Genomic DNA, 19685 nt, shown 5'->3' on the forward strand with positions numbered 1-19685 from the left:
CCCAGAGGGGACTGGGCGGTCTCTTGGTCTGGAACCCCTACAGATTTTATTTTTTTTCTCCAGCCTTTGGAGTTTTTTTTGTTTTTTCTGTCCACCCTGGCCATCGGACCTTACTTATTCTATGTTAATTAATGTTGACTTATGTTTATTTTTTATTGTGTCTTCTATTTTTCTATTCTTCATTTTGTAAAGCACTTTGAGCTACATTTTTTTTGTATGAATATGTGCTATATGAATAAATGTTGATTGATTGATTGATACACTGAGCATGCTTTATTTTTCATTCTGTTCCTGTATATAAAATGACTTGGCATTTATCTTAAATGCCGCCCTCTTGTCTATTTTAATGAATAAGATTTCTCAAAATAAATATCACCATTGCTTTACAGAAATGCCATTAAAGTTCCCCATGCACATTTTTAATCAATTGTACACTCAATATAATTATTTGGTATAAGTACTTAATGTAAATTAATTTCATAACAATTAATTATTACCTTCATTTCATTAGCCTCCTTAATCATTTATGCTCATTGCCTGCAGGATGAGAATGTTCGCCCAGGATCCTTTTCAGGGTCTTCCTTTTCTAGACTGACTTTCTCATCTTTTATTTATAATTACCTACCTTGTACTGTACTATTACATTTTTCCTTCAAATGCTGCTAACAAAATTGACTTCTTGAAATGTCATTGCTTTCAAAATCTACACTTAATCAGAATCATTGAAAGGCATCTTGTGGGAATGTGTCACATTTGATTGCTGCAAAGCAAAAGAAATTATTTAAGGCACAAAATATGTCTGAGGATTATTGTGACAGAGCAAAATAAGACCAGGAGATGGTAGGCCAAAATAAAACATAGTAAGGCAAAGCAAGGAGTCATGCTTCTACTCAGCCAGGATGTATGCTAAGGGAAGGACTGGGGGAGAAATCTTGCATGGCAGAGCGAAGTCCCCCTGGGCTAGGATAGTGCCACTGGTTTGGAGCTTGGAAGCTCAGCCCTGTTGGGACCCCTAGTAACTGCCAGGGGAGAACTTCAGAGCCATTCATGGCAGGAATGCTGTTATATGCAGAAGTGCTGCCTGAAGGAGATCACGTGACACATGGAGCAGTTTTTGTTGCTCTATAAAAGGAGCTGCCTCATTCCATTTTGGGAGAGGACAACGCTTGCCTGAGGAGGAGTGGAGGTGGAAGAGACTGAAGAGAGAGAAGAGACCAAGTGCTGTATGCTTGATTGTACTGGTGCTTTGATATTCTTCTTGCTGGAGGAGGAACGTAGGAAAGGTATATTCCACAGGAAAAGTGGCGCATCCCCTGGTGATCTCAATATATATATATATTGTCAGGGATGCCAAGGGCAACGACCCGGCCGGGACGCCGTGAGGGACTGGATGTGAGTCTGCGCCCAACCTGGATCACGTGAGGGCCACCGCCCTGGTTGCTTTGGGGGCCACGGGTTGAGGGCATGGAAGCCCCACCCTGCAGGGGCCCGTGGTTACCGCCAGGGGGTGCCCCAATGCCATGGAGACCTGTTATCTCAGCACTTCCGCCACACCCGGAAGTGCTGGGGGGAAGATTAAAAAGGACATCCGGTGAGCTGCCGGGAGAACAGCCGGCACATCCGCCACACTGGGGCGTGGCCAATGGGGGAGTGTCGGGAACACCTGGAGCTCATCCGGAACATGGATAAAAGGGGCCGTCTCCCTTCAGTCTGAGCTGGAGTCGGGTGGAAGAAGGACGAGGCACGAGAGGAGTGTGGAGGAGGCCTGGAGAAGAAGGCATTGTGTGGCCAGGACTGTATTGGGGTTTGTGTTGTGCACGGACTGTGTCTGAGTGACATCTAATTTGTACATATGGTTGTAAATAAACGTGTGGTGGTGTAAAACAACATGTCCGCCTGTCTGTGTCCGGGCCGGGTTCCCCCGGGTTCCCCCGGTCCCGGGGGAGTCGCCATGGGCAGTCCAATACCTCCCCTGGGACGCTTGGTGGCAGCCTCCTGGCCGACGGTGATTCCCCAACCGCCCGGGGCTCCATGGGAGATGGAGTCCTCCACAGCTTGGTTGGGGCCCAGCATGGCCGCTAGGGGGAGCTGCCTGCTTCCCACAGCCCGGCTGGACGAGCTTTCAGCCCCACCTGGAAGTTCAATTAGGACCAGGTGGTTAATCACCTGGAATGCTTCCGGGTGGGCTATAAAAGGCCCCAGCCACCACCACTCGGAGAGCCAGGGTTGGGAGGAGGAGGACTAAGCTTGCGGAGGAGTGGTGGAAGAGAAGGTGGAGAAGTGAGTTTTGTGGCTTTGTGCTTTTGGGACTGTGTTTGGGCTGTGTGGCACGGGGAAGACGTGTCACACAGCTGAAGAAAAATAATAAAGCCTGAGTGTTTTGTACACGTTGCCTCTGCGTGGTCTGTGCTGGGTCGGGTGCTATATAGCGCCTTTTACAATATATATATATATATATATATATATATATATATATATATATATATATATATGGGGCACTCCAACTCCCCAAATACCCAAAACAAACAGGCTTCGACACAAATATAACAGGCAAAAGAGTCTTTTATTGTGGGAAATTCTTCTTGGTCATGTGTTTCCCTCCACTGCAGCCACAAGTATAATTAAGCACAATCATAGGACAGCTCTTTGTCTTTTCCTCTGTCTTTCAATCCTCCTTGTAAGCTTCATCCACCTTTTACCAGACTCTGGCTCATTGATATGAGACAGACAGCTCCTTTTATCTAATCCCCAGGAGTGCTTCAGGTGATATGACGCTGCAGCTTCGAAGCATTTCCTGGCAATATTAGAAAGGGACTCCCAAATTCTTTAGCTCCCCCTGGCAATCACCACAGGACCGAACAAGGATGTCCCTTGGGACTACAATACCTGGCATGCCTTCTGGGCACCCATCTGGGGATCCAAAATCTGGGCTCACTGCCATCTAGCATCCTGGGGGAGACAAAGCCCTGAGTAACTTGTCTCCCCCCGTCCTTCCATCCTTGGATAAGTTCTGTGGAATTTGGAAGCCAAGTCAGCAAACTGAACTCTTTGTTGTGGTTTAATGTTGGGGCAGATCGGTGAAAGTGTAAATGCATGTCTGTTTCCATTTCAGTCAGGAAGCTTATGACACAGATGGAAAGTCATGAACCTGACCAAGCATTGTTTATATTATGCTGCCTCATCCAACAAGATTAAACTCCATATATAACCCATCATGGCATCAGTCTCAACTGGACCACCATAGAACACAGCTGACAGAAACACTGGTGTTACTGAATGCTTTTCCTCTAATAATAATTTAACAATTTTTTTCTTTCTGTATTGAGCTATGAGTTTGCAATTTTTATAATTTTTCAAATTAAAATGTTCTTTTGGCCCTTATTTTTAAAACTTAATTCTTATATTTAGGTCAGAGTGATGCATATCCTTTACTTGCAACTTTTGTGGTTAGATTAAATTAAAAAAAAAATACAATGGTACTTGTTTCCATGGTACAGTATTAGTCTTTCTATGAACCTTTTGACTGTTTTTAGTTGACTTTCCTATGTGCCCCTCTGGGCATTTTTCATAAAAGCTGATATTGATAAAAGATAGGATGGCATGGTGGTGGTGCAGTTGTTAGCACTGCAGCTGTATGTGCCTGGCATCCAAGTTTGCGTTTGTTTGCATGGGGTTTTTCTCCGGATACTCCATTGTGAGAGATGGCTGGCAGTTTATCCCACTCAACACCCCCAGGCCGCTAGATGGAGTCCTCCCTGCAACATGGAGGTACCCCAAATTCCCACAGGACATCATGAACAATGGAGTTCGGCTTCACAGCCCTGCTGGATACTGTGGGGGCCACCAGGGGGCACTGCCGAAAGGCACGAGTGTTTCTATTATAGCCCGGAAGTACTCCCTAGTCATGGAAACAGAAGAAATCAAGCACTTCCGGGCTGAAGAAAAAGAAGAGTTTTCATCTGACCTGGAAGTGCTATGGAAACACAGGGACTGAAGGACAGAAGCACTTCCGGGTCAAGGACTATAAAAGGACTGTGGGAAACCCAGCAAGCCGAGCCAGAGTTGGGAGGAAGTGTGACAGAGCTGCTGGGAGGAAAGGAGGATTGATTATTGTAATTTTGTAGTGATTATTGTTTATTATTGGGTGGAAATTAAATTGAAGAAATGAAATTTATTTCTTATATTTTACCTGGTGTCTGGACATGTTGTCTGCGGGTTTCACGGGCAACAGTGACCCCTACTGTCACACCATCTTTTCTAAAGATAAGTGAGTTAGGTCAATTGGCAACATCAATGCCTTGTATACAAGGTGTCTGGATAGGCTTTGGCCCTCCATTTTTCAAAATGTTTTGTCAACAAATAATATCCACAGTGATTGAATAGACTTAATAAAAATAAACTTTGACTTTATTGAACGATATTTGAATAAACCTGTCATACTAAACTGGCATTCACCCAGCAATAGTTTCAACAGCGATAACACATGTTTATGTCTATAAAAATAGTTTTCAGTTCACTTTATAAAAGACATACTGAGCCCAGTGGGTGTCAGGCAAAAACACACAAAAAAATCAGTTCAAATTAATTATTAATCCATTTGAAAGGCTTATTAATTCGTTTGAACAGATTATTATTATTTTTTCCCCTTTGCAGTCTTTTTTTCTGGCATACACTTCTGTGAACTGGAAGAGGAAGTAGTTGTAAGACCATCACGGATCTTTTGAGGAGTCCTGAAATAAGTTTTGAATGCAGGAGAAGTTACAAGAATTGATTTATGTAATTTTTGCTGAGAATGTGGTATTCTGAAGACTGTGGTGGAAGCGTAGAATAGATTGAAACTATTGGCTGGCTACATTCATCCAGTTCTGGTTCACTAACCTACATACCAGGAAAAATAAATAACCACTGAAATAAAAGTTAGGGGATAAAACTAAAATAACCCGTTTGAATGAATTACGTACTTAAAAAATAATCAGCATGAACGAATTATGTAATTCATTTGAATGGGTTGTTTTTATTTTTCCTACCTGACACCTACCAGGCTCCATAGAAACACTTTCAAAATGACAATAAAAATACATTTTATAATTGAAAGGTAAATTAAAGTTGTCTAAAAGGTTTCAATATATTATAATGACAGAGAAATTGATAGAACAAAACAGATTTAGAATCAAGAAGCTGTAAGAGTACTCCAAAACTACTTCTAAGTAGTAGCAATATAACTAAATAAAATGAAAATAGAATACAGTAATCCCTCCTCCATCGCGGGGATTGTGTTCAGGAACACCCCGCGATAGGTGAAAATCCGCGAAGTAGAAACCATATGTTTTATGGTTATTTTTATATATTTTAAGCCCTTATAAACTCTCCCACACTGTTTATAAATATTCCCCGCACAGTTATACAGCATTAAACCCTTTGTATTCTCTTAGATATTAGGTAAGATTCATTGAAATTATGTATATAAACACACTGTTTATATACAGTAAAACCTAAATATTATTTTAAAGATATTGAGCATCTCCGATATCACATATTTTACAGCCAATACGATAGACAGGCCACCAGCAATAAATACATACAATGCAAGAAAAATAGTATACAGTAAATCTGTGTACAGTGACACTAAACGTACGTACATGTACTAAGTACTGTAAGTAGAAAATTAATTATGGTTATTCACCGACGACTTGTCCGATAACAACGAGTTTAATTTTACTTCACAACAAAGGAGAGCGTTACAGCTCTTCTAAAGGAGCCTCTTCAGGTGACTGTGTAGCACCGCCGTTGTTCTTCTTCCGGCAGTCTTCAATCCAAATCCCTAAAGCAGATTCCATCCAGACTACTGCCTTATTACATCCACATATAACTCATTTCGCGCCCTGATTAAAAGGACACTGCGGCCGTAGATCTTATATTCTTTTCCTCCTTTTTAAATAAAAAGAATCGTGGACTCATTGATGCCGTAATGGCATCCTACAGCGGTGTAGCTTTTCCCTTCCTTCAACATATCCAAAACTTTTACCTTTTCGGCAATCGACGAAACTTCCTGGTTAACGCCGTGGAATCGAGTTTGGCCCTCTATCACTGAGCCAGTCAACACACAGGAACTTAACTGCGTGCTCTGATTGGTTAGCTTCTCAGCCATCCGCCAATAGTGTCCCTTGTATGAAATCAACTGGGCAAACCAACTGAGGAAGCAAATATTGGAAGTAAAAAGACCCATTGTCCGCAGAACCCGCGAAGCAGCGAAAAATCTGCATTATATATTTAGATATGCTTACATATAAAATCCTAGATAGAGTGAAGCCGCAAAAGTCGAAGCGCAATATAGCGAGGGATTACTGTATTTATACAGAGTGAAAGAGAATTATTCCAAACACTACATAATGATCACACAGCCATTTTATCGTTTAATGTGTCAATGGAGCTTATAATATCTAATGGCACACATTCAGAAGTTAGTCATTGCCAAGAATGTGATTTTTTTTCATCTGGGTTTACAGAGACAAGTTTAAGAAACCACAGAAAAGAGATGTAGGAAAGGCAGAGGAGGTCACATGTTTGTTTCTTCCACAGTCCAGAAGCCAACAGCGCGGCAGAAGAACATTGACCACTGTCTGGCTCCACTCATCTCTCTGTTTCCTGCCATACTCATAGTTCCAATAGTACAAACGATGCACCTCAACTCATTTGCTTTTTTCACCATATGGAAGCCGGGGTTCGGTCTATTAAAGTCACCACTGGTATCATGCAGCTTCCCTAGTCTGTCAAGAAATAGGTCTCACCACAGCCAGCCTGTCCCCAAACTCTACTGGTAGGCTTTTGCCTACACATGTCCACACATGTCTCCACCTCCTGCCATACCCATAGCTCCATTAGTATAAAAGACGCATCCCAACTCATTTACCTTTTTGAACAGATGAAAGTAGGAGTCTGGTGTATGGTTTATGTTCAATGTTCTCATCATCTATACTTTACAACTTCTGTCCATTTGTTCTTTTTTTAAAATTAATTGGGTGTGAGCCAGAGCCTATCATGGAAGCATAGGAAATAAGGTAGGACAAAACCCTGAACTGGATACCAGACCGCTATATAGCACACTCACATGTAAAGGGTGACAATTTAGAAATGCTAAACACCCTAACCTTAAACTCTTTAGCATGCTAATGTTGTGTTTCAATCCACTCCAAAGGTGAACAGCTGTGAAGCTTGAATGAAGACCCATAAATCAGGCCAGGGCCTTCCCTGGTCTGTCCAGAAATAGGTCTCACCATAGGCATCCTGACCCCCAAATTCTATTGGTAAGTTTTGGCCTTCACAGGCTTTACCCATCTCTCTGCCTCCTGCCATACCCATAGCTCTAATAGTATAAAAGACACACCTCAACTTATTTACCAGGTGGAAATAGGAATCTGGTCTTCTGAAATCATCACTTGTGTCGCGCAGCTTCCCCATTCAACCCTCAACTCCATAATTAACAGGGTTTTCCCTTCTGACACTCCAACCCTTTTCACTTCTCATCTGTCTTCTTTTTATAATATTTATTCATTACTAGCTACAAGTCCTGACAAGTGATCTAATAAAAGCTATTATCTGTGAATGAACAAAATATCCTGTCTCACACAACAATAAATAAATAAATGAGAAATGAATAATATTATCTGTTTTATTAAAAGCACCTAGTGAAGTTGCAGCATGCAGTATTAATGCTAGAACTATACACAGTGCTCTGCCAGCACAGACAACAATTAACTGAATAATTCATTAAGACCCTCCTCACCAAATCATTCAAATTACAACTACTAATCACAGATGAGTTCTCCGTGGTGAATCATGAACTACTCTTACTTACTCAAAGGAGACTTAAACCCATTAAATAAGCAAAACATTAACTCCAAATACCTCTTAGAAAGAATCAACAAATGCTTATCTTCCGAAAGAAAAAAATCTAACGTTATAAATCCTTCAATAAATAAATAATAAATCAGGAATACTGACTTCTCAATTTCTGAACCTGCAGATTGTTGACTGGCTGTTTTGTATTTGTCATTGCTTACCATTGTTCTGTGATAAATGTGCCTTTCTTGCTTAATTAAACTAATTATGATTTTGAAAATTGAACATTCAATTGATGACAATTATAGGAAAGTTTGATAATTAAGTGGAATTAAATGGTAAATACAAATGCATTTCCATTTTATTTTATCATAAGCAAAGTATGATCACAAATATTTTTATATAAAATCCATCCATCTTCTTAACCCACTTATCCAGGGCATGGTTGTTGGAGCCTATTCTGGCAAGCATCGCATGCAAAGCAGGAACAATCCCTGGATGGGGCACCAGTTCATCACAGGGTGAAGACACACACACACACACAAAGGACAATTTAGCAGTATGAATCCACCTAACCTGCATATCTTTGAACTGTTGGAAAAAACTGGAGCACTTGGAGGAAACCCATGCAGACACAAGAGAACGTGTAAACTCCAGGCAAGGAACCCCTATCTCCTTACAGTGAGGCAAAAGCACTAGCACATGCCACCAGATTTATACAACCAGCAGTAGGACACCAGCTTAAAAAAATACATATATATATATATATATGCTGTATATATCTACTTTATAAATATAAAATCCTAAGCCTAAAAGTGCAATGATTTTGTGGAATGATTTTATGTGACATTTTTATGTCACGTTTTTTGCCATGCTTTAAAACGGGCTTCTTATGTTTGGTATCATTCTTTTCAGCAACTTTAATGTGATGTTGTTAGATTTTCAGATTCTTATTCCATTTTTAAATTATAAACTAAAAAATATCAAGAACTCATCTCCTGAAAGACAAGACTTTGTGCCAAGAGATTTAAGGCCGGAAATAAAAGACAAAGAGAAGGACAGCTGCTGTAAAGGCTTTTAAATGCTTGAAGTGCCATGCAAGAAGCAGATCACGTGGCACCGCAGCAGCAGCAAGCCAGCAGCTGACTAAGCAAAGAGGAGGTAAAAAAAAACTGTATTTGTTTCCCATTGTATCACCGTTTAAGCGGGGCTTTCAGAGGAGCGACCGTGTCTCCTTGGGGTGTGTTCAGTCCCCCTGTTCACAACGTGAGCAACAGAGATGCAAAGTGGCTGGTGCATAGCACAGGCTGGGGGGTTGGGCAGGGATCGAACCCCCTAGTAATATATATACATATAAAGCAAAAAGTCCTTTTCAGTGGACTTCAGTGGCTGAGTACCTCACACATTCACCTCCCGAAAAATTTCTACTTGTATTATCGTGGTATTTCCCTCCACTTGCCCTTTTACCTGTTTCCTCAAGGGTAAGTGTTCTCGTCAAGTTCGTTATCGGGTTGGTCTACTGTTGCACTATAAGATGAACAAACACACACACAGACACTAACCACAACAGTGCTCCATGAATGACACACACACGCTGATTAACCCTTAGCACTTTAAACCACACAAGTGCTATAGGAATAACAGCCTGTCATTCAGCACTTCAAGAGACTTACTTATTTTCGGCACGAACAACAATACGATGTTTTAGTGATATCTCAGACCTAAATATTACTTTTGGTCTACAAGAATACATTTAAACATACAAAGACTCAGCACTCTTGACTATAGGCCATTCATCAGCCAAGAATACCTTCTTTCTCATATTTGTTCCTTCTGTTGAGTATAGCGCTCTTCACTCTCAGCCATATAAACCTTGCAGCACAGAAATAATGGCAAAAATCCGGCTGTCACCAGGTGCTCAAAGAAATCTAACTTATTACTTCAATCACTCTAGACATTAAGACAAAGCACTGAAAGTTAAAAGCAGCATGGTATTTATTACAAGAATAATAATAATACCACAAGAACAAAGAATACTAGAAAATAGGTAGTGATAGGAAAGTCTGAATATATATAGTCTTTAGAAAAAGCTTACGAAAAAGTTACAGATGACAAGGATGAATGTCCCAGGGAGGCGTTTGATTTAGCAATCGGTGTTCATGATGCCTTTCTGACGACCAGGGCCGTCTTCGTCCGTTCCTCTTCTTCTTTCTTCTTCTCCCTTTGCTTCTCTTTCTTCTCCCTTTGCTTCTCTCTCTTCTTTCCAAACCAAGGCATATTTATTATGAAATGTCAAGCCTTGGTTTCAAAACACATGCACCCGATTGGCTGGCTGTCCAAATGATTGATGAATTAATTCACTGTCCGTTTTCAAACACAACAAAACCTTTGATGTGCTCTGAGGTAGCAGTAGTTCTTCCTGTCCCAGGCTATAAAACAAATTGTTGTTCCAGATGTCCATCCATAAAGTGATCAATAGCCTGAAGTATCAGCTCAGCATCCTTTCCCAGGCTATAAAACCAAATTAGCACAAAGCTATGAACAAGTGTTATAAAAGTAAGGTGTAAGGGAAGAAAACCTGCTTTAATTTGTTAATTTCATCTGTTGTCTTGTCTTGAACAAAATATAATGGAAACCAAAATGTACAGATTTTATACACCATAACACTACTCTTTTTCCCATTTGTCAATATTAAATATGTGCTTGTTACACTGCGCAGCGTGTTTATCACTGTGCCTTCCTATCCCTCTCTTCAATGTAGTATATGCATACCAAAGTGCACAAAACTCTTACGATGGCCCCATTTCTATTGTGTTGCACATCATGAAGAGCACCACGAAGTTGTCAAACACAGAGAGTGCTGTATTTCTTTTATGTAGCCTGTTATTTAATGTTACAGAGGACAATGTTGCCTATAGTCATCACCAACCAAAAACAGATGAAACAGAGGCTACAGCACTGAAGGACTTGTCTCCAGCCTCAAATATACAGTATATGCTGAGGGGTGGTCTTTCAGACATGGAAAGAATATTCACCCCCTATAGACTGTGACAGGGTTTGGAGTAATATTACCAGTACATCGGCTTTTGTCCAGATGCTTCAATTTTCTTCCATATTCTAAAGACTCATGTGTTAGGTGTGACCTGCAGGGGAAGTACCAGTCGCCCAAATCTGATGCAGACAGACACCAGGCACAAGTTTCAGTACACCATACGTTTATTTGCAATGGGAACACTTCCCAAACCATTTCCACAAGCAGCACGGTACAATACAGAGTACACAAGTCTTTCTTTTGGCCACCCACAGAACATAACTGGGCTGTACCAAACTTCAACTCCCATGGTGCCCAGCAGGAATCCGAGGCACTGCTGTAATCTGGGGAGGGGGCTGCCATCTAGGGAGGCCATGTCCTGTGCAAATCTGCCCTCCTGGTCCTTCTGGTATATCGGCCTCCCTGCCAGGAAAGGGCCCCAGCCATCCGTTACGTAGGTTAACTGGTGAAACCCATTTGGCCTGTAATGATTAAGTGTGGCTCTGTACGTGAGTATGCCCTGCGATCATTTGGAGTGTGTACCTAATGCTACAATGACTGACGCCCACTCCTTGCAACTCTGCATGAGTGAAAACAACAGAATTGATGACAGCTTTAGCACTATCTGCACAAAGGAGCTTAACCCAGGTTGTGCATTGTTCTCTTTGCTCTTTATTCCCTCATAAATAGCTAGCTTACCAGCTTTTTTTCTAAAATCCAATGCCAATGATTTCTATATTCAGGATCAATGTTGTATGCTAAACAGCATTAAAAGCTCTTTGAATGTTTAGGTAAGAGGTGTCATATGATTAGCTTTTTTCTAATCCTTCAGTAGTCTGTTTCAAAAAGTCCTACAAGCAGCTAAGCCATCTGCAGTGCCATAGATTAAACTCACGTCAGGAATGAGCGATGCAATAGCACCACTCTGTAATTTTCTGATTCAAGTTTTACTACTTCAGTGCAACAGTGTGCATTTGAGATAGATAGCAAAAGCCCATTGCTGATGCCAAGGAGCACTCCCAAGTGCACATCTGCCAAACTCCTGTCCGTTTGTAAGGGCTTTGGCTTGTCTTCTCGGAGAATTATAAATAATTCACAAAATTTAAATTACTGCATGAGAGAAATGGTACTATTTAAATGAGACGACAGCACAAGGAAAGCTATAAAAATAAAGAATGGCATGCCATAAAAATGCCAGGTACCCTGCAAAGGGAAGACAGACGTCTGGTTCACTGGGCTGCTTCACAAACTTTACAAATTGAATCTAACCTTGGCAATTTGTCTTCAGCCAAGATCAGTGTGTGACCTTCAACTGGATTTGTTTTATTTCTGTTTTTAAGCCAGCAAATGATTTCTACTTTTGAAAGACTAATGACAAAAAAAAAATAAAAGAAATCTAATTGCGAGTGTCCAGTCAAAGAAAGAAAGAAAGACAGACAGGAAGAAAGATAGGCTGGGAATGGAACTGGAAGAATCTCTGGAGGGACGCACTCTGGTAAGCTGTGCTACAGACCATGGAGGAGGCGACCACTGAGAAGTGCAGCGTATCTGAGCCACAACTAGGTAATGCAACAGGGAAGTTTTCTCCTTTTGTAATTACTGCAGCTCACACCCACATACAGCGCTGGCTGAAGTCTGTTTGGAGCCCTGGGTGGGGGGCTAGACAGCATCCCTGGGTTTCCACAGTGGGCAGTCTATACTATTAGACTTAGATGAACTTCAAGAGCGTGTGCCCCTTTAGCCACATAAACAACGCCCCTCTGTGTACATACGGAGCTTACGCCCTTTATCTTTCCTAATTTTTTTTTTATTCGGACACCATTGGCAAGATGCCATCCTGGATGCCGTAAAGATAAAAGAAGTTAGTCTCTGTGATGTCTCAGGTTTTATGTAGCACAACAGAATCGGAAAAAGAAAAAAAAAAACTGCAGAAATTTCCACTGAACTTGCCATACCTGGAAAGCACTGATATAGCACCAGCTCCATTGGGCACCACTGTATTGACTTTCAGAAAAAGGGACAAGCCTGTGCTATTTTGGAAATATGAAACTGTGCTGGAATGTCATCATGGAGTCATCTGGGTTGTATTCCCCTCCAATTTCTAGTCATGAAATCTTATGTCCCCATGTGACAAGACCCAGCAACTGCAGTCATTAAGTCTAACATCCCCTCAGAGTAGAAGTTGTGTGATATTATGCAAGCTTTATTCATCTCATGCTCCAGCCCATTATTTGTCTTCTGGCTTTTGCAGAACAGCACGAACAGCATTGAAGGAACGACTGAGCACAGGCATTGCCTTGTTAGCAGAAACCCTCCAGTATCTCTATATCCCTGTCAAAGCTTTGGGGTAGTATGGAAGAAACAAGCTTCATTCTTTGATTAGCAAGGGAGAGACAAAGATCTTTAATTAAGAAAAAGTAAAAGAACAAAAGAAAGAAACTTGCTAGCAAAGACAAGCAGATTTAGAACCCAGTTCTGATAAGGATGGTCTTGTTATCATTTTTTTTTATAGAGCATACTTTAAATATGCACATTAATCACCATAAGTTGTAACCAATCAAGTAGCACAGATAAGTTAATATAATTAACACTTCCTGGATTACTTGGTCCTAACAGACAGAAACCAATTAATACTGTAAACATAAATATAAAACAAAGCATTATGTATGAAGGACTCTTCACTGCTTTTCACTCTTAATTCCTTCCAACACCACACAAAAAAATCAAGAAGTACGTCCATGTAATAGTAAATGAAAGAGTCTACTCTTAATGAGATATGCATTATACAATAGTTATTATATGCAAAAAAATCAATATATTTTAATCAGTTTCTACAATAGGTATGAACTCCATCGCACTGGATGTAATATTAGCTGTATGTTATCTGGTGTTCTTTGTGTATTTTTGTGTAATGGTGTTATGATAATAAAGCAGATATTATTGAGGAAGCAGGTTCTCTCCCCTCTTTTACACCATTTATCTTTATTCATTTATTAATTTACTGTATCTATTTACTATTTTTACTAGCATAAACTTTTACTCTGCTGGCCTAGCTCTCTTTCTCAGGGGTGGAAGTTGATTTGTTTCCAACCTTTTTTTGTCAAACTTGAGTTATTTGTATGGAATGTTATTTGATTTTAATAAAATCAATACATTTTAAAAAATAATAAAGCAAATATTTATGTGTTTTTTAATTGCTGATCTTTCAGTGATTTCTGGCTGATATGCCGTTGTCTCATCCATCATCTGCACTTCTTCTCTGTTAACTGTCAATTTCTCTGCTCTCTTGAGTTGAGAATTTGTTCTTTTGTGAATAGTTAGATTCTGTAATTGCCCCAACTCTTTGCTGGTTGGAACACTACTTCTTTGTATTTCCTGGTTTATTGTGATTTTTAATCCCAATCAATAAACTAGATGGCTTTTTGAATAATTGAATCCATGGACCGCAGAAAGCATCTCCAGTAGTGGGGGGCTGGCACGGATTGGGGTTCACAGACATTACTGTAGGTCTTTGTATAATTACAGGAGACAGCACCAGTGACGGTATTGGACAATGTTATGGAAATGATTTTTTTAAAGACAATTTTTTTCACTGTTGATTAAAAATAGCTGCAAATCACCATGCTGTATTACCATCAAAGCTTAAATTATAATTGCACCGTCATAAAGTAGTCTTCAATTAATGTCTGTAATCAAGAAACAGCAAACTAACGCCATCCTCAGTTCTCTTTCTACCATATTCTGAAAAGAGACTACTGTAGGCATATACTAAAAAAATCATGTTTCATTCTGTTTCATCATCTCAAATAATGATATGCAAAAATATAAGACAAAAATGTAGAGTCATGAGTTCATTCCAGAGTTATTGTCACGTGTACACAGGCAATAAAATTCCTATCTTTGTGTTTGTCCACTGTCTAAGTCCGATTTAATGTCATTTCCATTGATTATGTATAAAATCCATCCACCCATCCATCCATTTTCTAAACTTGCTCATAAAATAATACCACATATTAAGAAATAGTGGTGAGGAGAACAGCCAAGTTCCCTTTCATATGCGGTTTTGCAAAATTGACACCATATTTACTAGGGAATCCATTCCCAGACAGGTTTATCCATTCCCAGGAATTCGGGAATCCCAGGAGCCCGGGGATGGAACAGTGCATAGGCATCTCACATATGAACGTTTTTATAAATGACCAACACTTATTTTTAATAAAACTACTGCAATATGTTGACACCAATAAAGGACTAACCTTATCTACAAGTAGTTCATGCTGTCATATAAGTACATGTATCTAGTTCAGCGGTGCCTACACTTTTTTGGCTTGCGAGCTACTTTTAAAATGACCAGGTCGAAATGATCTACCTACATTAAAAATGCTTTATATATATATATATATATATATATATATATATACTCAGCAAAAAAAGAAACGTCCTCTGACTTTCAACTGTTTTTACTTTCAGTAAACTTAATGTGTAAATATTTGTATGAACACTAAAACAGTCAACACCATAAGACATAAACTAAAAATGTTTCACAATGTGTCCCTGAATGAAGGGAGGCTCAAAATCAAAAGTACCAGTCAGTATCTGGTGTGGCCACCAGCTGCTTGAAGTACTGCAGTGCATCTCCTCCTCATGGACTGGACCAGATTTGTCAGTTCTTGCTGTGAGATGTTACCCCACTCTTCCACCAAGGCACCTGCATGTTTCTGGACATTTCTGAGGGGAATGGCCCTAGCCATCGATCCAAATCGATCCCGCTCCAGGGTACAGGCCTCGGTGTAACGCTCATTCCTTCAACGATAAACACAAATCCGTCCATCACCCCTGGTGAGACAAAACCGTGACTCATCAGTAAAGAGTACTTTTTGCCACTCCTGTCTGGTCCAGCGAAGGTGGGTTTGTGCCCATAGGCGGCATTGTTGCTGGTGATGTCTGGTAAGGACCTGCCTTACAACAGGCCTACAAGCCCTCAGTCCAGCCTCTCTCAGCCTATTGCGGACAGTCTGAGCACTGATGAAGGGATTGTGTGTTCCTGGTGTGACTCGGGCAGTTGTTGTGGCCATCCTGTACATGTCACGCAGGTGTGATATTCAGATGTACCGATCCTGTGCAGGTGTTGTTACACGTGGTCTTCCACTGCGAGGATGATCAGCTGTCCTTCCTGTCTCCCTGTAGCGCTGTCTTAGGCGTCTCACAGTGCGGACATGGCAATTTATTGCCCTAGCCACATCAGCAGTCCTCATGCCTCCCTGCAGCATGCCTAATGCACGTTCACGCAGATGAGCAGGGACCCTGGGCATCTTTCTTTGGGTGTTTTTCACAGTCGGTAGACAAGTCTCCTTAGTGTCCTGCGTTTTTAGAACTGTGACCTTAAATGCCTACTTTCTGTAAGCTGTTAAGGTCTTAACGACCATTCCACAGGTGCATGTTAATTAATTGATTATGGTTAATTGAACATGCATGGAAAACATTGTTTAAACCCTTTACAATGAAGATCTGTAAAGTTATTTGGATTTTTAAAACATTATTGTTGAAGTACACAGTCCTGAAAAGGGACGTTTCTTTTTTTGCTGAGTATATACATACACATAGCATTTGAAGTCTGAATCACAATCTGATTGTATGGGTGGTTATCTACCATGTAACGCGTGTGGTTGGTTTGCGAGTTGGCAAACATCCACCACGGGTGCCTTCTCAGTTGCGAGATGCAGATCATAGAATGGTACATAGTTAACTGTCAAATAATGCAAGGAGTACGCGACACGTGTTTCGCCCTATTTTGGGCTCATCAGGCGTACACACTCCACTGCATCCCTCATCGGGGATCGAACCTTGGATGTCAGACAAACGCACTTTGATTGTGACATTGTGAGAACAAAAAATCCTCTTCCAATTCCACATCCAGCCCATACCCTCCCCAAACAATTTTTTTTAAATCCCTTCTTTAGTCGATATAAATTGGAAGGCTAGCTAGATCACAGCCTTGAGCTTTGCAGTAGCTCACGCATTTGATCGTGCATGAGGGATGACCACTGTTTTAGAAGAAAATAGATCCCAGACTGGCCTGTATGAAAATCAAGTGGCAAATGCCATATGATAGACTAACATTTAAAAAAATTTTTTTGAATGCAACACGATCTACCAGTCGATCACGATCAACGCATTGAGCACCCCTGATCTAGTTAGTTGCGGTAATAAGAGAGTAGCACAACGTGTCCAGCATGCGGTCGTCCAGGTGAGAACACACCTTCATGCAAAGTACGGCAGCCACTGAGAAAGCACGCTCTGCTTCCAGTGAAGTAGGCAGCAGTCATCAGATACTGGTACACTTGTTCTAAACAACGCCCGCGCTTGCTGTTGCTCTGAAACATCACCATTTCGATGCATCCAGTTTCTTGTCATCATTCTGTGTTGGCAAGTTTCTTGCCACAGATAATGCGGATGCAACAGACTGATGCATTGCAATTTCAAGTTGCTGTTCAAATCTGTTGCCTGACAGACTTCAATGAAGTCTACCCCGTCCCGGCATTCATGAGCTGCAGTGTGCAGACTCCTCCCAGTCCACTGTTCTCAGTCTTAGTGAGAGCCGGGAGACTGACTGCTGCTGGCCTGTTGTTGACTGAATTAATCGGCAACACACTACACCATGGGCCAAAAAACCGTGCCACTTAATTATTTTCAACTATAACTCTGTTATTTCTTGATCGATTTTTACACTTTCACATGCTATATATGTGAGCTTGGCCGTTCCCTGTTTCCAGGGAATTACAATGCATTTCCCTAATATTTACTTTCATATGTAATTTTGCAAATGTGAAAATCACTAAAAAGTTTTACAAGTTCTTTGAGGAGTTGGAAGAATGGAACACAGATCCTTAGGGCCTGGCTACACTGTACATCACTTTTGCACCTAAATAAATAGACAAACATAAAACGGCAAAACTGCCTTTTGGAAATTCAACATGAAAAAACACACAACCCATGATTAAAAAAAAAATTACATACTCTTAGACAAAAGTGCTAACCCAGCAAGTCATTAAAACTGTTTTTCAAATTAATTGACATTAATAGTTTAGTTGAAACTGCTGTGCTTAAGTCCCAATGGGAAAGGCCAAAGCTACCTAAAAACGCCTTGTCCAACTTAACAATTTCATATTTAAAGAGCCCTGGCAACAGCTCTGAATTGCCCCCAGCTGGCTGGGCCTCTAGTTGAGCAGAAAAGACTGGGTGGTGAGGCGCTGAGGGCTTTGGAACTGCAGAGGAACCATTTTGAAATGAGGCCACATGTGTGTGCATACACCTTCTTTCTGTTGATTTTTGGGTTTACACATCCAGGATACATCAAGTTTAAAATTATTTTTGTGTTTCAAATTCACTCAAAAGAATATTTAGTAACTCTCAACAAACATATTATAATTCAAATTCATCTTATTTCTAAAAGCTGCTCATCTCCTGCCATCTCATCATTAAGTTTTTGAACTGTAATTCTGTTGATGATGTAATATGATCCAATTTATTAAACAGATCCAAAACAGTTTTGTTACAATTTTTTTTTAAAACAAGATTAATTATACATTCATCAATCAGTACATTGCCATGGCAGACTTATTTTGATGTGTTAGGCCTTGGCATTCTGTTGTGATTAAGTCCCAATGAGGAGAGCCAAAAACAACCAAAATCACTTTGTCCACCTTCAATTTTAATAAATTAAATAAAAATATGTCAACCAAAGATTGAAAATGATAAACAATGTATAGAATGTCAAGAAAAATTTAGAAGCGTTTAAAAAACTTCATTAAATCTTTAAATGTCAATCAAGAAAACAATAATTACAAAAGGGAAAAGAGCCCACAAAATTCAAATCTGAAATGCATAATTCAAAGAAAGAGAAAGAACTAAAGAAAAAAGCAAAGCTGATCAAAATATTATGGCTAAACCAAGTTTACAAAAATCAAAACTGAGAGATAAAGAGTTTCTAAACAAAACATGGTCAAAATTTCAACAAACTTACAAAAGGGGTGCTGAAGCAAATTTGCCTGCAGGATAACTAATGCCACAGCAGAGAAGGTGTTATGTTTTGATTTCTAATTTGACAGCATTTTATTTTTCTATGGACACCACAATTTTGGAGAAGCATTACCATGATGCATCTTCCCATTGCTTGAAGGTGCATCCCAGAAGTTATATGACTGTATATAAAATGACACTTCAAGTGACTAATTGTCCAGGCTTATGGATACTCCTTGGATGTGTTGCGCAAAAAACAGCAAATGAATACCATCCTAGCAAATAAACTTGTTGTGAATAAGTGCACTCTTAAAATAGCAAAAAAAGGTGTGAGACCTCCAAAAGACCCACAGACCAGGCAAGGATCTTCACTAGCCCACCTCACACTAGGCATCCTGACCCAAAATTCCACAAGCAGGCTTCAGCCTGCTCATAACCAAAACAGAGAACAAAAACTTAAAGTTTAAAAAACGTTAAATGTCTTGAAATATACAAAAACTGTTAAAGCTTTGGTTTAAGAGACACGTCCAAACAAATAATCTTTATAAAGGAAGGAGTTACAGGTAAACTTCCATTGCAACAAATATTTTTACAACCAAATTTTCATTACAACGAAGTATTTTTATGGTCCTGACTGTTTCCCCATATGACAAGAGTCTATACAAATCTCGTTACTACGAAATACATTCAGCAGATATTTTCATTACAACGAAGTGCAGTTAGTTCTGTGGTTGCAACTCAGATGTGCATAACGATCCCCAAACAGAAACATTGTACACTTTTTCTTTCTTCGAAC

The 19685-nt window shown here is 40.1% G+C and overlaps 1 protein-coding gene across 3 annotated transcripts in view; it reads right to left on the reverse strand.

Annotated features, from left to right (window-relative positions):
• Window positions 1-19685, reverse strand: part of si:ch211-247n2.1 (calcium-activated potassium channel subunit beta-2) — a 160833-nt gene that overhangs the window by 85537 nt on the left and 55611 nt on the right. The window lies entirely within an intron of this gene.

The sequence above is a fragment of the Polypterus senegalus genome, chromosome 1, assembly GCF_016835505.1.
Source record: "Polypterus senegalus isolate Bchr_013 chromosome 1, ASM1683550v1, whole genome shotgun sequence".
Lineage (NCBI taxonomy): Eukaryota > Metazoa > Chordata > Cladistia > Polypteriformes > Polypteridae > Polypterus > Polypterus senegalus.